The following is a 22,483-nucleotide window of genomic DNA, read 5'->3' as shown; positions in this document are numbered from 1 at the left end:
ACACGTTTCACCTTACCATCTAAGGCCTAGAGATACACATGGTTTTGTGTCGAAAAAGTGAAATGAAATATTTTGAGAATATAGTGCGTTTTGTATACAATTTTGGTTAAATTATTATTTGTTTCTGGTAATTGTATTCTTGTAGCTAAATTTTATAATCAATTAGTATAGTTGTGTAGTCTTCTTGGCTTATCCTTGGTCGAGTGTTGCATTTGGATTTTACATGTTTTGGCATGTGAGGTTGTGATCAAGTTGTCTTGGCTTGGAACTTTCTAGTCTCAATAGCCTGGTTTTTTTTTTTTTTTGGAGGTTTTGCTGGGCTGGTCTCCGCTTTTCTCCTCTTCTTAAGTTCAAATTTTTTTTTTTCTCTCTCTTCAAATTCCTTAGCCATGGTAGTCGGGATTTGTTTCGGTTACAATTTTTGACTAGATAGTTCTCCAGCCAACACTTCGTGGTGATTGTCTTCTGTTCTTCTTAGTGCAACTCGCTGTAATTTTCTTATGCCAAGAATTTATTAGTAGTTTAGTTTGCGCTGTACAGTCGCGGTGTTTACTCGTATGCCCTCTCGTATTGGTGGGGTGTCAGTTCTTAGGGAAGTGAAATTCTGTGTGTTAGGGAAAATTATGATTTATACGGTACACTTTTCCTTAAGCGTACTTTTGAGTTGGTATTGTCACTTCAATTGGTGATTGCAAGAACTAGTTTGTTTACATTTTGTGTCAAGCGCCGGTAGCTCTTGAATTGTTTTGTTTTGAACACTCGTATACTCAGTGGTGTTTGTTTATTTACATATATTTGTTTTTTACACACTTTTCACTTGATTTGCCTTTGGGGGGTTTCGTGATTTTACATTTTACTTTACACATTTTATTTTAGGGCGTGTCACGTGTTGTTTGACAACACTTTTATTTGTTTTGATGTATGCTTGTTGTGTGCCAGGGACACTTCTTGACCCTCTTACTCGGTTCACGAATGGATTTTTCCTAACCATACAGTTTGGTAGAATTTATATTTGCTAACCATGACTCATGGTAGGATTAATTGTAAATAGGTATAGGTATACTTCTTTGTGATTAACATGTGGTACATCATGTACTCTGATTTTTTGTCACTTCAATTCATCATCCCACATAGCACAAAAACATCCTTGGGATATCCCGAGGATGTTGCTCGCGGGATATGCGCACATCCTCAGGACATCCCGGAATATCCCGCAAACCTCCTCCCCAGTGCTTAATGTCACATCCCGGGATATCCTTAGGACATCCTAAGTCCCATCGACAGCGTGCGGGATGTTATTAGGATATGAACTCCTACTTACTACATCCTCAGGACATCCCACTAACCTCATCCCATCATATCCTAAAAACATCCTATCTATCTCCCATCGACAGAGTATGGGATGTTATTAGGATTTAACGTCCTACTTACTACATCCTCAGGACATCCCGTAATATCCCAGTTTCCTCCTAAACTCATCCTCCTGAGTGTTTAATGTCACATCCCAGTATATCCTTAGGACATCCTATCTAGCTCCCACCGACAGCGTATGGGATGTTATCAGGATTTCAAATTTTTACTAATTACAATAGCACTTTAACCTTTTAAATACATACTCTCCACTGCTTAATACCCAGTATATATGCAAAGAAACTTCCAATGAAAATATGTGAAGGTAATGATCTAAAACCTACTTATTTTACACAGACAGTCTCAAATCCTTCTCCTAGGGTTACTCTGGATAAATCAGAAATGTTGAGAATATTTGACAACTTATTTTGTTTTTAAAACTGAATTTGTGAATATATTAAAACTGAGCAAGGAAATTAAAATGAATTATTAATACAAAATATTATAACAGAAAATTTTGTTTTTATTTTTAAGATATTAAAAATCTTTCGAACATTTTTAAACATCCAATAGCCCCCAAACTGAAGTATTCATAATTAAACTATTTTACAAAATCAGTTTCTAATTTCAGTTAATTTGTATTAAAAATTCAATAATAAAATTAGCCATTTAATAATCTTTACATAAATGAATCATCTTTCTTTAAAACATGTAAAGAAATTTTAGTGTTTTGATGAGACTGTTGGGAAACTGTTAAAAGGAATAAATTGTATTTTTAAAACTAAATCAATTCCTAGCCACAAAATAAACAAATATGTTTTCGTAACATGAAAATGCTGCAGGCTGTTTCATATATTAATATTTAGTTGTAAAAATTATGTTCTTGACATTATGTTAACAATTCTTTACATCATTCAAAAGGTAACTCAAGGAGCTCTTCTAAAATTCTATCTTTCAACTCACACACACAAACACAAAAAAAAAAAAAAAAAAAAAAAAAAAAAAAAAAAAACTGAAAGGCCTCAGATGTTAGCAGTCACTTAAAAGGGCTAAAAAATTTATGAGTGCATAGATTATCAATACAGACGGGGCTGTGGAAATAGCAAAACATTTTATAAGATACTGACACCAGAAAGTTAAATATCTTCTGTATAATTGAAAAGTGAAGAACTATATCATGTAATTATATAAAAATATTAAATGTTTTCAATTAGATATATGATGAATTAAATGCATTTTAAATCAATCAGATTAAAAAGTTAAAAAAAAATACATTGTTAAGAACTGTGTGTATTGCTTTTAAATAGCTTGGCTTGTTAATCGATAAGAGATTAGATTTTAATATGTTAAATTTTGCCAAATGACAAGACTTGAATGAAAAGCGAAGCAAGTTTACGATTGACGATATGAAGTCACATTTTGAGACTAATAGCCCTTTTGGACTAAAAAAAAAAGTTCTGAAAATAATTTGCACTTGTGCTTATGCAAATTTCAGTAAAATGAAATTTACCAGTTGAAATCAGCACCAAATTAAACTTTGTAAATTCTAGCACATGTTAAAGGTTATCTCATCCAGAATTTTATTACTAACCATTCATTTCAGAGCAAAATAACACAGTAATTGCCATTTATATGACAATCAATATCAAAAATTTAAATCTGCATTTTACACAACACAGAAAAACTCTAAAAGAAGATCTACTGTTTACCATGCAATTAAGGCATTTTATTCTGCAATCAGCTCTACCAATTATTAATACTTCTAATTATATTCAGTTTATTCTTTGTTTAATATATGGTGTGTAAAATTTTGCATAAATTTATTAATTCATTTTATTTTGAGGTGAGCTGTTGTTCAACTCTCAATGTCAACGAAAATGTTTAGTTCCTTTTTTATTCGGTCTCAAAAGAGAAATCAAAATACGTGGATTTTTGTACGTGTTATAAATACATGTATTTATGAATCAAAATACATGAGAAATCAGAGTGAGAAAAGCACTACTACCTTAATCTGTGATTATATATAACAAATGCAGTGAATTATAGTTAGCAAATAGTGAAAATATTTATATTTCTGAAATATTTCATATATAATATTTTAAGTTTCACATAGGTGGCAGTTTGAGAATTTTTTACGTATACCAATTTTTTTTTAAATGTTTAAAAATTTTTGTATTTTTAAGGAAAGCTTATTCTTTCACCTTTAGTATATAAGTAATGATGTAACCAATCCTTTAACATAAACTGTTGGACTAACTGTGACAACAAGGCTGCCCTCTGGTGAGTAGCCAGAGAAGTACTTCAGTAAAAGCGAAGGCTCCCACTAGATAGGTTGTACCAGACTGTTGCTCTGTAATTTTTCTTAAAGTTAAATGTAATGTCCGTGTGTAACTTAAACCTGTTAATAAACATCTGTTACACTATACCGGTTTCTTCTATGACCCTATCTAAAATGACCCTTTTACAATGGTAATTTACCAGATAAAATTACTTAATAGGGAATACAGAAAAATAACCACTTACCTTTGTGACTTCATCTGCAGAGAGACTAAAAAAGTAGTTCAGCTAAATCTGTTATAATAAATATTTATAATAATGCTAAATCCTGCAATAAGTATTAATATGACAAATTTTGTAAACCTATTTATTTGGATGAAAAATAAACACTTTCAGAAATTTATGGCACTATATTATGATTAACGGAGGAAAAACACTTTTCAAAATTCAAAATAGTTTTTATTAATCCAATTTATGACATTTTCTTTTAATTCCTGAAAAATAATCTTAGATCCATGTAAAAAAAAATATGTATTCTTATGTATATAAGAACTCTTGATAAACTGGATCTCTGCCATTGCCTTTCACAGTACCTAAAATAAAAAACACTCACAATTACTATATGTGAATATAATTTATAATTAAATTTAAACAAATGACTATTAGAATGCAAATTAAAGGAAGCATTTAAAATATTTTAACATTTAGTACCTATAAACAGAGTAGCAATTATTTGATTATTCGATTATAGTAAAATAAATATTTGGATGCCTTTTAAAATTTTTTATGTCAGAAACTAAACTCAAACCACCAGCTGAACATGTGAGCAGTTTTATCAATCAGCCACTGGTAGGTAACCTGGATACCGAATCAATATATAAAGTTGCCAAGATAAAGAGAGAAACAAAATTATGATAATCACATCTTACCTAATCATAAAACTATTTTAAATTTAAAGTGTAGGCAAGTCCAAAAAGAATGAGAATGAATTTATTTTGTCACACAAAGTAAAGTTATCTTGCAGGAGCAAAAAAAAAAAAAAAAAAAAAAAAAAAAAAACTTGTCTCATGAGATTGGCAAGTAAAAAATAATTAACTGCATCTGGTAACATTTATCTGATAACACATAAGTGATTGTTAACTATGTCTGCACAGATTAGATTTTATTCATTTTAAACTTTTGAATTTAACTGCAGAAATCTACCAAAGAAGTATATATTTTATGTTGTAACAGTAGTAAATGAAGATGTGGCTAATCTTTGCTGTATCCCAGGCAGCACGTCTCCAAAAATATACGTATAATTTTGGTGAAATAAGGGTATGGTATTTTTTGCACGTTACTTTTACGAAATTTATACGAATGAAAAAGGCTGAAGTTACTGTTGACTCTTGATCGTTATTTTCCACACGTTATTTTTACGAAAATTATACGAATCCGAATGTACTGATAAAACTACCGCCATGATGGTATATTTTATTCGTCACTTTTACGCATATTATACGAATCCGAATGTTCTGAAAGAAACTACTGCCTTTATGGTATATTTCATTCGCCACTTTTACGGATATTATACGAAGTCTAAAAAGATTGAAAATGAAGTTTATTAATTCAAAATATTTAGTGTATTTCTGGCATTTCACTTTGTTTTCCTTGTCCACGAACATGAAAAAAGGGGCATTCATATATGAGGCTAAAATTTTTCTATAAATTTTAACATGTGAGCTAAATCTTTACGTGCATTTTTACAAAAAATTATATTTTCTTAATTCAAACATCTTCAAAATAACTTTACTTTCTTATATCAAATTTGTTATTTTTATTCATATCAACACTTACATTAATTTACACAATTTAATTTCTTTTATGAAAATCCTATTACCCATTTAACTGGAATAAGCTGTATATTAAATTTGTGTACTTACTGAGTTTGGTATAATACTCGCCTTATTTTATTTAGCAAATGTGGGCAATTAAATTGGAATAAGACTAGCAAATCTTTCATGTCGAGGAATAGAATAATAAATACAGCAGAAGATGCTCGAAAACGTTTAATTTCTTGAACAATAGTTTAATGTAGACCAAAGGATCATTAATTATAATCAAAGATATACTAATATTTTTATTTAATAATAATAATAATAACTCTACGAAATTGCAAGCTGAATCCTGATATTTTACATATATTTCAGTTCCTTTAATCTTTGTTATAAAAATCATATGAGGCTAATTTTTTTTTATTTTGTTTAATGTACGGAAAAAATGATATAGCGATTTTAGTAATTTTTATATGTGGAAAAAATTAATAAATAATGTAAATAAATCATTATATTATATTTTATATTTTTCATGAGACAGTTAAAGACATTCTTAATATGGAGATCTACAGAATAATTACAAGGGTCCAGTTAAATGAACTCAAAATTTGCATAGTTAATTTTACGCTAACTTTTAAAAATTAACCGGATTTACGATTATACACTGAGCATGCGCATACACAGACATTTCTATTTTTCGTAGGAAAATTTAATTATTACCTTAATACAGAGATGCTGTGAATATAAATTTATATAATGCAAAAGTAGGTTTATTTCATATGCTAATTTAGAGGCTTTCTTAATATGTTTAACTATAAAGAAAAAAAAAAGCGTTGCAATTCTTGTTCACTGACCAATGGCAAAGCAGACACTTTCTACTTCCGGTTGTGGCGGGATATTTGTGAAGTCAGCACTCAGCAATGGCGGTCGAAAAGAATGGTAAAGTCGTAAAGAATACTGTTTGTTCGTGGATTGGCGTTTGTGACTGAATCCATCGAAGTTACTAATTATTTGAAGAAAGTAAGTGAATATTTTATATTTTCAGTGTTTAATACTCGTACTTTCTTCACCTATATAAAATTTTATAAATAACGTCTGTGTAGGAAATGTGATTTTCCACGTGTTGTTCTTTTGTGTACGTGCCTAATGATATTTTCAGGATTTGGTACTGTTAAATTTTGCACTAGTCTGTTTCTTACTGTTTGTGTCACTCCTTTTTGTATGTGTCTCACCTTTTTATAGTTATATTATTTTTACTCAAACGTTTTGATATTTATCTTAAAGCATACTGTAATTAAGCAGGAAATAGCTTTTAATGGAAAAAGAAAGGCAATATTAACATGACTAATTGTTCAGAAATCTGTTATAGAAATGTTATCTACCTTATGCCAAAAAATAAAGCATGTAACTTTCATTTATTTATGAAATTCAAAATTTTTTATTTGCTTAGTGTTTTCCCTAAAAATAATTTAATTTCTTGTTTTTGAATTTAGGTTTATAAATTTGCTTTAATATATAATCTTTAACTCAAAGATATTGTGCTATTAAAAAAGGAAATTTTATGCCATAGAAACACAGGTACTTTGTTCCAAATCTGTGTTCATTTTTTTTTATATACATACTGAATTTTTATGCACTTGTAATTACTGAAATATATCCTTTCATGAATAATAAATAAGTCCTAAGTCCTTTCATGAATGCATTTCTTTTTTGTTTGTTTGATTTTGTTGTTTTAAAAGATCTGCCATAGTTAAAGAAAGAAAATAAAGTAAGAATGCCTTACTTTCAGTTTTGAATAAGTTTATTACTATTTACTGCAGCTTCAAGTTTCTCTAAACATAATTTTCGAAGTCAAAACTTGATAGTTATGTTGATTATTAGACTTGCATGAAAAAATTAGTATTTGATCTAAAATACCTTAAATTATTTGAATTATATTTTACTAAATCAGGTATTTTGATATAACTAGATAGTTAAAAAAATTAAAATTGTAAATGTGCAGAAATGCTTATATAAAACCAAGGAATTGTTTATATTTTTGTTGCTTTTTCCCTTGTAAATTAATTATATATATATTACAGTCTGGGGAGTCAACACCCTGCTGAATTGTAGTAAACGAGACGTCCAATCTACTAGACCATCAAAGATGCAGATTTGGATTTTCTATTTCATAGTTATTGAAATCATAATGGTATGTTTGTTTAAATTAGTACTGTTTATGAATGTGATAAAAATAAATTATGATAAGCTAAGAAATGATTTATTTTCTATTAATTATGAACTGTAAATAATGTAACCAATTTTCTTCATAGTATTTACTAAACATATTTTTTTAAAAAAGGGAGGTAGTCTTATTTATACAATTCTTGCAGAGATACCAAGAAATAAAACATTTCAGGAATTTTCACTCAGTATATCTTGATGTGTAAAATGGTGTTGTTCAATGCCATATTACTTTTTCACAGTAAAGTAATTTTATTGATCTAACATCTGCATAAATCTTTTTAAGAATCTTTTTAACATCTTTTTTAAGAATGATTACAGTTTCTAAGCTAACTTAAAATTTTCAGATTTAAAAAATGTATGTTTAATTTAGCATTAGTTTTCCATGGAATAGAAAGGTTTTCAAAATGTTCAGTTGTTAGAGGGAAATAATATAAATGAGATTGTCCTGATACAGTTTCAGCTGGAAATGAAACTGAATTTTCGGATAGTGAAGATTTCATTTAAGAATTCTAATAAAACTGATTAATGTAAATCCTCTGCATTTAAAAATTCTAATAAAACTGATTAATGTAAATCCTCTGCATTTAAAAATTCTAATAAAACTGATTAATGTAAATCCTCTGCATTTAAGAATTCTAATAAAACTGATTAATGTAAATTCTATGATTCATGTAGGTATTCTTCTGTTATCACGACCAGATTCAGAAATGTGTGTTTATATGCATGCATTTTTAAATGAAGGTGCTCGTGTGTGCATGTGTATATTTTACACATATATGCACATACATGCATATACACATGCTTACATATCTACAGTGGAACCCCGAGATACGAGTTTAATTCGTTCCAGCATTCAACTGGTATAGCGAATTTCTCGTATTTAGAAACAAGCTTCCCCATTGAAAATAATGGAAATTCAGTTAACCCGTTCCACACCCCAAAAAATATCAACATTTTAATATCAAGTCAATTTTCCTAATAAATAACACTGGTAAATAATATAACAATAGTTTAACTTTGTTACCAACATTTTAACTCCTTCTAATTAATCCACACCAACAACAGCTTCTCAACATCTAGGAGTACTTTTATGGTGCTTGGAAGAAACGATAATTCCTTTGGCTACATCAGGTTTCTTAATTTCTTCCTGCTTCTTCAGAATAGTATAGATTTTCAATGTTGAAGGGCCGCAAGTCTTCGCCAATTCCGTCACCATGCTTATGTTTATCTATGATTTCTTTCTTGATATCGACGGCCATGGCCTCCTTATTTTTCTTTGCAGCACTATCTGAGGCAACAATCTTCTTGTGAGGCATCTTGAAATAATTATTTTCACTTTAAATGTCAAAACAATTAACTTACAAGTGCACAAACACGTATATAAAAGAACACTGAGTGATCTGTCGAGGGGTAGTCATCATAATACGTACCTTATTTTTTATTATTTTTAAATTAAATTGAAAGTAATAAACTAGTTTCCAAGAATGGAGTTAAACTAGATTTGCATTCAACTCTGGTTTATTGTGTTAATGATGTTTTGCTGTAACAAATATGAATTTTTTGTTTAAGTATAATAATTTAAAATGGTTTTTCTAGAGAATGAAGTACTGCCACTAAGGTAAAGGTGCTAACTTGCAAGGTAATTTTCTATTCTACATTAACTCAACCTTTATGTCCTGTTACAGATATATTGGCAAAAATAATGAAAACCTGACATTCAAAAAGAAAAATAATAGCGTTGAATGTAGTATATTAGATGGTTAACTGTGGTTTGGCAGCTTATTAATAATCTTACACATATTGAGTACAAATAACTTTGACAATTACCAGTATTTTCAATAGTATAAAATTAGGCAAGAAAGCAGCTTTAGCTTAGCACCGATTTTAAATACAACTCTCTTACCAATATTGGTTTGACGAAGGTAAAATATAATTGAATTTAATAAGTTGGAAATACTGTCTGTCTTTCCATGAGTTAAAAAATAATTTCAAATAAAATTTCTTTTTTCAGTTTTTCATGTTATTTGTTTAATGTTATTGTAATCTGATTTATCATATTTAGTCACATATTCCATCCCTCTGCACTATAGTATATAATTCAAATGACTTATCAGTTTCAACAATATTTTTTTTACCAGTATACATTTTTACCATAACTCTGTTTCTAAATCATATCCTGAAAAATTAAGGAGTAAAGTACACAAAGAAGGAAAATATGCAAGTAAATAATGGCATTTAGTGTTGTTTATGTGTCTAATATTTGTACTAGATTGTAAAAGTTATAAAATTTTATTAGCTTTTTTAAATTATTCTTTTTTTAAATTGAGATGCTTCTTTGCACCCAAATGGTTAAAGCCCTAGTGTGACTTTGGTACTTTGATCTAACTTCTATTCCTAATAAATAATCCAGCTGCATACAGTTTACTCAATTTCTGCCATGTGTAAGGTAAACAATATTAGCTTTTTTTAAGTATATCTTTTACAACTATTCCATCAGGTAGATTTCTTTCATATTTTGCCTTAATTGAGTCATCCTGCTAATTAAAAATTTATTAAAGTTAATATGTTAAGTTTTTGTGTGTATAATTCATTTTAAGTATGTGCAAGCAAATGCATACATTAACAGTTACGTAGAATTATGTTTTGGGTATCAAATTCAGAAATTTTGGGGCTGTTTTAGAAGATTTATAAATGATTTATACTATATTAATATTGGTAAAAAAATTCTGTGGCTTTTATATGAGAGTATATATTTTAAAATAGCTGCAAGATATGGTAGAGGTATAAAGCTTCATGTGGATCATAAATTAATATTACGTGGGAATTTTTCATTTATTTAATAAAGAAAATATTCAAGCCACAATTAAAATTTTTTCACTGGATTATTTGCATTGCAGCAAATATTTCCTGCAACAGAAGTGACAATTTTTATTTTGCCAAGACAGGAAATTTAGTTAGTGTAAGCAGTAACTCTATTTTGAGATGTTAAACAGGAAGGCAAATTTTTGAATTTAAATTGATTTTTGAAGGAAGACTTCATTTAGTCTTGCTATCATTCTACGTGGCTCTTAACTTTTTTATGGTATTTATAATTTTATTGTTATTCGGCTTTCTGTTTGCTTAGAATGCACATGAATGTAGACTTGAAATATTTTATATTGCAAACTGAGATGCCATTGTTATCATAATTAAAGATTTTTGCTCTGATTTTGGAGGAATTTACTGATAATACTTTTGGTTGTGTATTGGTTTCTGGTTTATTGAAATGTGTAAAATAGCCTGTTAATGCATATATGTATGTTAATGACATGTATATGTTTATGAAGTATTCTGTTATATGTATATAGTGTTGTGATTAGTTTTCTGCTTACTCTTTATTTAAGAAAAAGTTATCTGTAAGAAAGCGAATATTCTTTACTATATGTAGGAGTAAAATTGAAAAGGCTAATGCAATATAATTAATACAAAATTAAGTTTTTTCTCATGTACTTAAATACTAAAGACTTTCTCAACCTTGCAGTTCTAAACAAATCTTAAGTATTTTTTACTTGAAATTATAGGCATTGTGTAAGGTATATAATGAAGCTTACTGTGTGATAGTATGAAATAAAATTTTTAATTACTGAAATGTAAATTTTTAAATATGAAATACTCAGTGCATTTTATATGCATCTTTTAATACTTCAACTATATTTAAAAACTGAAAACATCTGAAGTGTGAAATTATTACAAATTTTTCTTTTTCTTGTTTAGGAGCTGTTCTCAAAACATTGGGTGACAAAGAATTCACTTTTACAAAAATCGAGCAGGATATTAAAGACAGCGAACTATAGAACAAATATGGCGAAGCTGCATGAAGTCTATGTGGAATTTTATTATTGAAAAAAATATGCTCTTCAGATTTAATGTTAGTTTTTATTGTTTAACAGTAATTGCAGTTTTCGAATACCTGTAAAATAAACCTAATTCTTAAATTAATTTCATGTGTATTTCTTTTGCAAGTATTACAGTTCATAATACTTCAAACAACTTGAAATTTTATACTTGTTAATTTATGTGGGATACGTTCATAATAATTTTATAATTTAAATAACTCATTGTCATCATATGAGCATAATCTAAAATGCACAGCATTTGACAACAAATTAATAAAAAATTAGCCAACTTCTAATTGCTTTCTTTTGTCCAGTTGCCTCTTTTTAAATCATTTAATACCATAAAGCTATTTGATGAAAAAAAATAATTGGTATGTGCACATCAACATGTACATTTATAATGATGTTATAGAAAAAGTCACATGAGATAAATATTTAAAAACTTAAATATTCCTAAACAAATTAACTTTTTAAAATTTTATCTGGTATATAAGATAAAATAAAGAACATATTTAGGTAATTTTGAATTTGCATAATTTTATGAACTTATTTATGAAATTAACAGTTACATTGTAAAAGGGAACTTTTTAAAAATACCTCAATAAAGCATTTCTCTTGTAGAGGTGAACTTTTAGTACTGATCTAATATATTTATAAGATTTTAAACTGAAAAAGACAACAATAATAGATTACAATACATTGCAAGATTGACTGATAAATGTAAAATTTTTACATATCATAATTATGTGTGTAATTAAAACAGAAGTTACTCGATTAACTTGCATGCAAATTAATATTTTCTTTAACATGTTTGGGATAAACTGAATTTTAATAAATAAATATGTATAGATTTGTGTATTATCTGAAGATATGAATGAAATATTTGTGACATTAAACATTCATCTTCAAGGAAAATAACAAAGTCAACTTGGTAAACTATTGGAAAAGGTAAGTTTTCTACAATTTCCTGGTCTATATTTAACAATTTTAAAATTTAGCACACTCATTCAAATAATCTAAACGTATGATGTTTTCTTTTGTGCTACATTCGTTTACTGAATCTGTTAATTAACTATATTGTACTTTAGATAGAAATTAACGTAGATATTCCCTGTATTTTACTGTACAAAAACTTATATATTTGATAATAATTGACCTAAATCTTCCCTATGTTTTCTTTGCATATACGAATGACTTTGGTAAAAATTTAGTCCGATGTCTTCTCCTCTTTACTGTGTATAAGTGCACATTTTTGGTAAAAAATTTGCATAAATCTCCAATTACCTATTTACTGCATTTTTCGTAAAATGTGCTTATTTTAATCTCTTATTTTTTATATAAATATATGCAAAAATGTTCTGCATATTATGATTAAAAGATAAAATTAATATCAAATTTTTACATATCCACCTTTTAGTTATGTACAGCAATATGGAATATATATAACTGGAAAATTTAAATGCAAAAAATTTAATTTCTATTCAAAAATTACATAACACAAAAGGCTGAAAATCACTTTTAATATTTCATTTCAAAGTGACTACAAAATATGCAATAAATTTTGTAAACCTGAATTCTATGTTTTAAATCAATTAATGCTATCGTTCATTTACATGGCATAAGAAAATGTCCTTCAGAAAAGCAAATAATTTATTTAAAGTGTTATTTAGTAAACAACTGTTTGCTACAGTTTTTTTACTAAATTTAAATTTATGAAATGAATTTAGTAAACAAAATGCAAATGAACGATGGCATTAATTGATTTAAAACACAGAATTGATGTTTACTAAGTTTATTGCATATTTTGATATGAATGAAATATTGACATTTGAATTAAGTTTATTGCATATTTTGATATGAATGAAATATTGACATTTGATTGAAATGAAATATTAAAAGTCATTTTCAGCCTTTAAGTGTTACGTAACTTTTAATAGAAATTTATTTATTTATTTATTTATTTTTTTGCATTTACTAGTGCATTTAAATTTTCCAGTTATATATATTCCATATTGCTGTACATAACTAAAAGGCAGATATGTAAGAATTTGATATAAAAATTATTTTACCTTTTAATCATAGCATAAAGAAAGTTTTTGCATAGATTTATATAAAAAATATGAGATTAAAATAAGTACATTTTATGAAAAATGCAGTGAAAAGGTAATTGGAGATTTATGCAAATTTTTTACCAAAAAATGTGCATTTATACACAGTAAAGTGGAGAATACATCGGATTAAATTTTTGCCAGTCATTCGCATATGCAAAGAAAACATAGGGAAGATTTAGGTCAATTACTATCAAATATATACATTTTTGTACCGTAAATTACGGGAAATATGTACGTTAATTTCTATCAAATATATACGTTTTTGTACCGTAAAATACGGGGAATATCTACCTTAATTTTTACCTAATATATACGTTTATATACAGTAAAAAATCGGGGAAATTTACGTAAATTTTTACTAAATATATACGCATACGTGAAGCAAAAATTTGAGATTTACGTATATGCGATAAATATACGTAAATTTTTACTAAAAATATACGTAAATCCCTGAAATTTACGTATATTATACGTAAAAGTTGCGAATGAACAGTAGTCTCTCGCATAAATATACCTAAATTTTACGTAAAAGTTACGTATAGTATAACGTAAAAATATACGTAAATATTTAGTAATTGCCACTGGACACTTTTTATGATATTTTTACGTTCAACTTGAACGTTTTTTATACGAAAGGCCATTCGTAAATTGCACGTATTTTTCTCGTGCAATTTACGAATGCATGCTGCCTGGGATGGTACACCTTGGTTTCTGTCTGAAAAAAATCACAAACTGGTATTGGTTGTTCATGAAACCTGGAAGCCCATTGTGTCAAATAAGTTTTTTGGTAACCCTAATGTTGATAATGTTAGTGAAAGTATCTTTGGGAGGGAAATTAAGTTTTTGTAAATAAAAAAGGGTTATTTCCGCAAATATTGTCAATGTGTTGTGATAAATTTAGTTTAGGGCTCTTTTCTTGTAATAGTAACTCTTTTGTATAAACCCGGGTTTTTGGTTATTACCATTCTTTTCAATTGCAGTGTTTGGTTTCATGTAAGTGGTATGGTCTTGTATTTTGAACTTGCTATTATTTTGGTGTGGGTACCATCATTTGAGTATGTCTGAGGTGACTAAGAGACGAAAACTTTAATTGAATTGCTTATCTGGAGGATGGAAGAGATGGTGGTGGGAAGCCTAAACGTATGCATTTGAAAAAAAGGTATGTTAAAAAATGACGTTTCATTTATTTATTCGTCTCTGTGTGTTAATTTTTGTTAAAAGATTTGTTGTTTAATGTTTTTATGTTAGGAAATATGTATTTTTTGTAACTTATTCCGCTCTGTTTGTGCCTTTTTGGCTGTCTCTGTGTTTTAAGACAGCGGCGAATTTTTTCTGGTTAACATGATAGTTTTAACTTTCTGATTTTCTTAAAGTGAAAATAGATCGATGTGTACATGGACAAAGTTAAGGCAGTGCACAATGCTTAGTTTGTGCAGTTCTCTGTTTTTTTTTTTTTTTTTTTTTTTTTTTTTTTTTTTAAAAGCTAAAATAGGTCGATCTGTACATGGACACCCAGTTTGTGTACGTCTTTGACTTCTTATTTTGGTTTTGTGTAGCGCCCATCTTGAAATTGGTGCCGATCTTGGTATCAAAAAAGAAACAATTCGCCAAGGGTTACCGTAGAGTAAATTTTTACCAAAGATGTTCTACCATAATCACCATTTCAGTGGTTTAAACACTAGTGGAGCAGTATGAAGATTTGAGTTTTGTTTACACAGCATGATGGTTTAGGCACTCCAGCTGTTACGGTGAACAAGATTATAATAAACATAGCCACAACAACTGTCTATAATTATTGATGTATAACACTGCATGAACTAATAGATTTTTTATGTTAGTATATAGAGAATCCTTAATCAAAGTAAAAATGAGAAGACTGTGCATGCATTTCCTTTAATTGAAACATGGGTTTGACCATACAAATCTCAGTCTTACGGGACATGCCACACTATGCAGATAGACAGTAAATAGTGCTCATGCTGTGTTTGTTTCTTAGAGCTATGAAATAAATATACTTCTACATTTTAATTTTTTCTTTTCTTGTTTCACATTTGGATTACCTATCAAAAAGTAAGGAATTTTGATATTATTACAATATCTGAGTTAAAATAACATTCCAAATAACAATTACTGGACATGTTAAGGTAATGAAAATTATAAATTAGGTTAAAAAGTAACCCTTAATGTGGCATATTTTTGAATTAAACTCTATCGACTTTAAAAACAACAAAACATCCCTTTTTATTAGGGAACTTAATAAATTAATTTTAAATACAGAGCTATGTATAAATTCTTCCCTTTCAATGTTATAATAACTGAAACAAAATTACACTGATACAGTCAAAATTCCTAAATGCAAGTACATAAAATTTACTTTAGCAATTTAAAGAGATGAGACACATTGAACACATGAATAAATTTCTATCAAAGAATAATTTATTAAATTTGGCCCGTTCCATAGTAAACTTTAACCATTAGATTACATTATTACACCATGTCATCAATTTGAAAAGAAAGTCATATGCCAGATCTTGATTGTAAAAGAAATACACAGAATAATATATAGATTATTGAAAAATGATCTATACCAGTGTTTATAGATATGATTAAATGTAACAGAAAATTTACTGTCACAACCACATTTTTAAGTGAAATGTATAATTTTAACATTTTATAATATTTTAAGATATGGCATTAAATGCAAAACTATGTGCATGGACATAAGTTAGTAAATTAAAAAAAATAATAATAATTAAAGAATGAATGTCATGAAAAATTTCAAAACAAGCAGAATTTAATTTAGAAGGCTTTTAGACACTTATGATAAATAAATTTGAGACTTCTTCACTCAAAATTAAATTATAATTAACTAAAACCAGTGTGATTGACCTTCCACAAAATCCTTCAGCTGCGATTTTTTCAAGCTTGAAAACCAAATTCTTCTGGTAATAACAGCTTAACCAGTTGAAATCCCTACAGAGAGTTTGATAACACAATAATAGAATTAATAGAATAGAAAAATTAACACAAAATTATAGAACATCATTTAAACTTAACATTATTACAAATTTTGGTGCTTTCTGACTATCTGCAAAGCTGTGAAAATTGGCAAAATGTTTGGTTAGTTTCTGGTTCATATCTACTGCTCTGTTGTCCACAAGTAGTAATTCAAATAAGCACTTTAATTATAGGATGCACACACACAAAAATATATACATTGGGTCAATATTCACATATTTCTCATCCAACAGAATACTATTCGGAAATAAAGATTAAATATAAAGCATGTAAATACATGTGTGTGGTATGCATATTCATAATTTGCTGTTATTGTGTACATACTCTTGCAGTTTTAGAATAAGTTGAAGCTGTGAGGGCAGATGATCAGAAAGTATCAGAATTTTTCATGTATAAGAAAAAATTGCCCTGACAATAAACAATGACAATAGTATCTCAATTGTTTAGCACTGACATTTACATAGTGCATTAGAAATATATAGTAATATATGTATAATAAAAGATAATTGCATACTATTAAATCATTTTTTTTTAAATGACAAACTTATAACAATTCTTTCACATATAATTAAACAGAATTCTTTCACATGAACATCCAAAATCCATTCTTAACTAAAAAATGAATAATAAAAAAAATGTAAATTTCTTATGAAGCCCATCATTTCCAAAATGTCCATTTCTGAAAGTTCCCAGCCTTTCTCAGTATATTATTAAATTACTAAACTAAGCATCAATGATTGTCATGTTCGCTAATGTGACAATATCTTTCACACTTCTTTGTTACCACAAGTAACAAGAAAGCTTTGATAAATCTTTAACTGATACATGCTACATTTGTCTAAAATTTGTACAAATAATAAAATTAAATGAGCTTTATAATATACTCAAAGAAATAATTTTGCATGAAAATTTGTATGTTATGTAGCAGAATATTGGCCTGATTAATGATTCAGGAAATAATTCAAATTTCAGCTTGTGTTAAAATAAAAACTATAACCCAAAGATAAGCAAATTTCTTATGAACAATGCATATTAACAATATTCAATCACTGGCGATCACACAGTACTGATTGCTTCAATAGACATTACTGTAATTGTGTTATTTAAAAGACTATTTTAATTATTTTCTTAATTAAAACATTAGTCTTTTTCTCTTCCTTTTCCTAATACCAAAAGAAAACCCAGATAAGAAATATAAAAATATCAGTAAAAATAAATTATATTACTGAATGACACTACATTAATTACACTTATGCGTATATTATTTCAAAATAAAAGAAGAGAAGGAGGAGAAATTTTATTATTGGCATTTCTAAAATAATGTAAACATTAATAATTTAGTACAGTTTGTTATTTCAGGCAAAAAGAATTCCCTTTTCTGGATAGCATTTATATTTCCATCTCACCTTCAATAAAACATTAAGAAAAATGCATATAATTTAAACACTAGCTAAACTTTATTTTATTTAACAGACAGATTATGTCAACTCAAACAAACCTATCAGTAAAATTCGGTAGAAATTTATTCTGAATGTTAGACAACTTGCAATATTCAACAAAAATTATCAATACTTTTATTATAATGACAATACTACAGTAACATGGACATAAAATTAAACTGCATATAACTATAAATTAAGCCTTAAATAATAATGGTGCATTGGTTTCTAAAACAATGGGCTGGATGAAAAAATACATGTATTATGGTAGCTATTCATATTCTTCAGCTTTCCTAATATTCTCATGTTCACTTTACACAACTAAAGTATCTAAAATACAATAAAAATGCAAACAATATTTATGAGAAAATGTTAAAAGCAACAAAATCAATGTTAAGCATTTGATTGAATGACCATATTTTGTCTTCCTGCAAGTCGAATCTTAAAATGATAAGCAGTTTGAAAAATGCTTAATCCCTTTATAAAATATTCAAAAAAGATTAAAAAAGGTACTGTTCTGTTATCAGGACCGGGTTCAGAAATGTATTTATGTATGCTTGTATATTTGTAAATGTATGTGTGTGTGTACACATATGCACATACTTACAAACTCAGGTTCATACATTCCCGAATCCGGTCCCGATAACAGAACAGTACCCCCCAAAAAAACTTAAAACTTCCAATTCTCCATATTTTAAAATTGAATTACAAACTAGATTAAGATAATGTTTCAACCATACATATTTTGAACAAAACAATGCAAACTCTTATTTTTATACAATCGTTCAAACTATTTAATATAAATTTATTGCTTCAATAAAATAATAATCTGATCACACATAATATTTTGAAACTGAATGCATAAACTGAACTAAAAAGAGTTCAGTCATAAACATTTGGATAGCAGGACAAATCAGATATTTGAAGACAGCCATTGAGATATACACGTAATTCACGACAGAACGGTAACAATTCATAAAGCTGTGATAGCTAACACATTTAACTGTCAAAATAACATAAATCGAAAAGCAAAAAAGTAAACATACAAGTATTGCAAATCAACTTACCTTTCATGCAACAAAAAATATCCATAGAAAAAGTAAACCTCATGGCACAGCCATCTTGGATTTCGTTTCAAATCAGACGGACGTTTACGGATTTGCGGAAGATTACAAGGAACTAGTAGTTTGCCGGATACAATGTGCAATGACGCGAAAGAATATAGTTCTGCAGAACTTCCTACATTATTCCGTAATAAACAGTACTATGTCATATTTTTTTCTTTATCTCATTAATTAATTAATAGGGAAATAGTTAAGAAATACTGAATTAATTTTCAATGAAATGTAAAATTTTGCATATATGTGACGACCACCTTCTGTCCAATATATTTTTGAGAATATAAACATATTTTGGAATCTGAGAGTATTAGTAAATAAATGTATAGAATATCGCCTCTCAAACGACCACTCCTGAAAGTGACCAATAGTTCTGATATTATAAATAAATATTGATATTAAGCATTATTTCTATAAGACGACCATCTCTATATAAGACCAAAGTTTCTAGAATCTTGGATAGTCATCAGAGAATTATTTTTACTGCGAAATTATCGCACGACTGCAATTCAATATCAATAACACATCGCGCGATTGAAAAACATTTTCTGCCTTCTAATTAGGGGAAAAGAATTTTCCTTATGAGGTATTTCTCACGCTTTCCTAGCCTGCCTTCGTGGTGTAATGGTTCTGCACGCTGGGCCGGTATTTCAGAGGTCCGTGGTTCGATTCCCGGCGAAGGCGGTTGCTAATTTTTCCTCTCTACGGCTTCCCCAAAAAATCCTAATGTCTCTACAGTGGCGCCCGAACTAAAAAGGTGTTGGATGAGGTATATCACACCTAGGATTTAGTGATTGGGTACCCTTAAAAAAAGTCGCTTTTTACAAAGGCTAGTAATATAAGGTATTTCTCCCGCTTTCCTAGCGTGTATTCGTGGTGTAGTGGTTCTGCACACTGGGCCGGTATTCCAGAGGTCCGTCGTTCGATTCCCGGCGAAGGCAGTTGCTAATTTTTCATCTTTCCTGCTTCCAAAAAAATACCTAATGTCTCTATATCCAAATTTAAAAAAAAAATTCGTTTCAGAATTAAAATATATATATATATATGAAATTTTACCTATACTTATAGTAGGCTTAGTAATCTGTAAGTAATCATACACGTAATTTATACATTTTTTATAAAAAAAATATATGTTATTTAGAATTTTGCAAATATTCTAGAAAATGCTAATCCATTGAAAAAAATCTTTTCCATGACTAAATAAATTTTTAAAAACGTCAGAAAAAATAGCAATTAATAACAAATAATAACAAAATAAATTAATAACAAAATAACAAGAATAAATCATCAATCATAGCAATATTTTTAATGTACAGCATTTAGAAACAACTTAGTAAAATACATATGAAAATTAAATAATGTGCAAGTTTCAGATGTGCAATGTCAAAAAATTAAAACTGGTAAATTGAACAAATATCCTCAAAATGTTTGACAACGAAAGTCCTCCGGACAATGCAGAATGAATGTCCTCAGGATGTGAAATTGGTGAAGTCCTCAGGACATCTGAGAATCAACATCTTCAGGACATCCTGTCATGTCCCGGGACATAGCGACTTAAATAAGACATCCTCAGGATGTTAAATTACGATCTCCTCAGGACATCTGAGAACCAACATCCTTAGGACATCCTAAGTATGTCCCGGGATATTACGACTTAAATAGGACATCCTGAGGATGTTTTGTGCCATGGGGGATGTACTCTGATTTTTTCTCTTCGTATTTAGTAACTTATGTAAACCTTTTCCATTGTCTGTGGGTCTTCCCGATCATAGGAGGGATGTTGTGTAGCGAATTTAATTTAATTTAATTAAGTGATTCATAAAAATCAAAATTTTAATTTGTTATTATTCAAAATTTGAGCTACACAAGTTTGGTTATATTTTTTTGGCTTATTAATTCTAGTGTAATATATTTTGGCTTTCCGAGTTTACACGAATTGCGTCTTCAATCTTGTACACGCAAACAATGGATTTAGGTGAACTTTTCACGTAACAAACTCAGTTTTTCATGTCAAAAATTAATTTGATTTCTTAGTATTTAATATTATTAGTTGCAGAAAAATTAGCTCTTTAATTTGACATAACTTTCGTTTTTCTAACTTTAATTGCATTTCAGTTATGAGCTTTAATTAGTAGATTTTTTCCGTTGTGCATTCTGATTTCTGTTATGGGGAAGAAATGCCTTTTCCGGTAGAAAAGTCACTTTTTGCGAGTTTCAGCATTCTTTCGTTGGGACTGCTTGCAGGGTTGTTGAAATTCCAGGTTCCCCTTCCACAAAGCGTGGTTATTTTGGCGAGGGCTTGGCGACATAGAATTTCCGTTGAGGTTTCGAAGTGGTGGATTTGGCGAGTTTGCTAACATGAGGGAAGGCTGTTGTTGCAACTATTTTAACTTTTGGCGAAGAGTGAGTTGTGCCAACTTGGCAGTCCAGCGTGCTCCCTTTTAACGGGTTGTTTTGGGGGACGAACACACTTTATTGACTCTTTTCACTTGCCGTGAAGTAGGAGCTAGCCGGCAGCTGATTTTGCTTCTGGAACCATGATCGAGGTGAAAATTTCTGAAGGGCCATTGTTAGGCCATTGCTTTCCGATATTACCCTAATGATGCTGGCTCCAGTAGCCGTTTCTCGTGGCCCGCGGCCCGAGAAAAATGTTCGGCATCTTTATAAGGTGAATTCCTACTGCAGCGATAATAGCTCTTAAAAATGTATGATCTGAAATAGCTAATTACCTTCAGCATCGATAATAGCTCTTAAAAATGTATGACATGTTGGTGTCTTCTTCAAGATCCCTACAAAGAAAAAAAGGAAAATATTAGTTGATAACTGAGTGCTGTCCTTATCTCCGAAATGTCAAGATTTTTTTCCGACAACAAATTTCTTCAACAGATATCAGTGCGGTTTTTTTTCAAGAAAATTTTAAAGCTTCTAATTAAGGACATTCCATGCCCATAGCATCCAAGAACTTTTCTATCAGACTTTTGGGACTCAAAAAATTTTAAGTTACTATTTCAAGAATTTCCGTGACCATAGCCTACAGGAACTTTTTCTTAACGTCTCTTTTGGTGTGTTAACAATAGCGAGATCTTAATTGCCTCACATAATTTCTACACCAAATGTGATAATCACGAAAATGAAGCTGTACGTAGCATAGGAGATTATGACTATACAGTCATTCAACGCTGCAAAAGACCAAGAACGATACACCATAACGAGTTATGGTGATCGATGTACATAGTCAATTTAATGTTTTTTCTA

General features: G+C 29.0%; 2 long non-coding RNA genes across 2 annotated transcripts in view; both read left to right on the top strand.

Moving 5' to 3' along the window:
• LOC146993762 (uncharacterized) overlaps nucleotides 1-22,483 on the top strand; it is a 240,511-nt gene that overhangs the window by 201,851 nt on the left and 16,177 nt on the right. The window lies entirely within an intron of this gene.
• On the top strand, nucleotides 6,351-11,645 carry LOC146993763 (uncharacterized). The gene is made up of 4 exons (XR_015043886.1): nucleotides 6,351-6,461; nucleotides 7,523-7,632; nucleotides 9,264-9,306; nucleotides 11,421-11,645. It is a non-coding gene; the product is annotated as an uncharacterized LOC146993763 (long non-coding RNA).

Source organism: Stegodyphus dumicola, chromosome 11 (genome assembly GCF_044657685.1).
Source record: "Stegodyphus dumicola isolate Sdum_Otavi_A_Nest chromosome 11, ASM4465768v1".
NCBI classification, from domain to species: Eukaryota; Metazoa; Arthropoda; class Arachnida; order Araneae; family Eresidae; genus Stegodyphus; species Stegodyphus dumicola.
The sequence above is the reverse complement of the archived record's forward strand: the minus strand, read 5'-3'. Positions and strand labels throughout refer to the sequence as shown.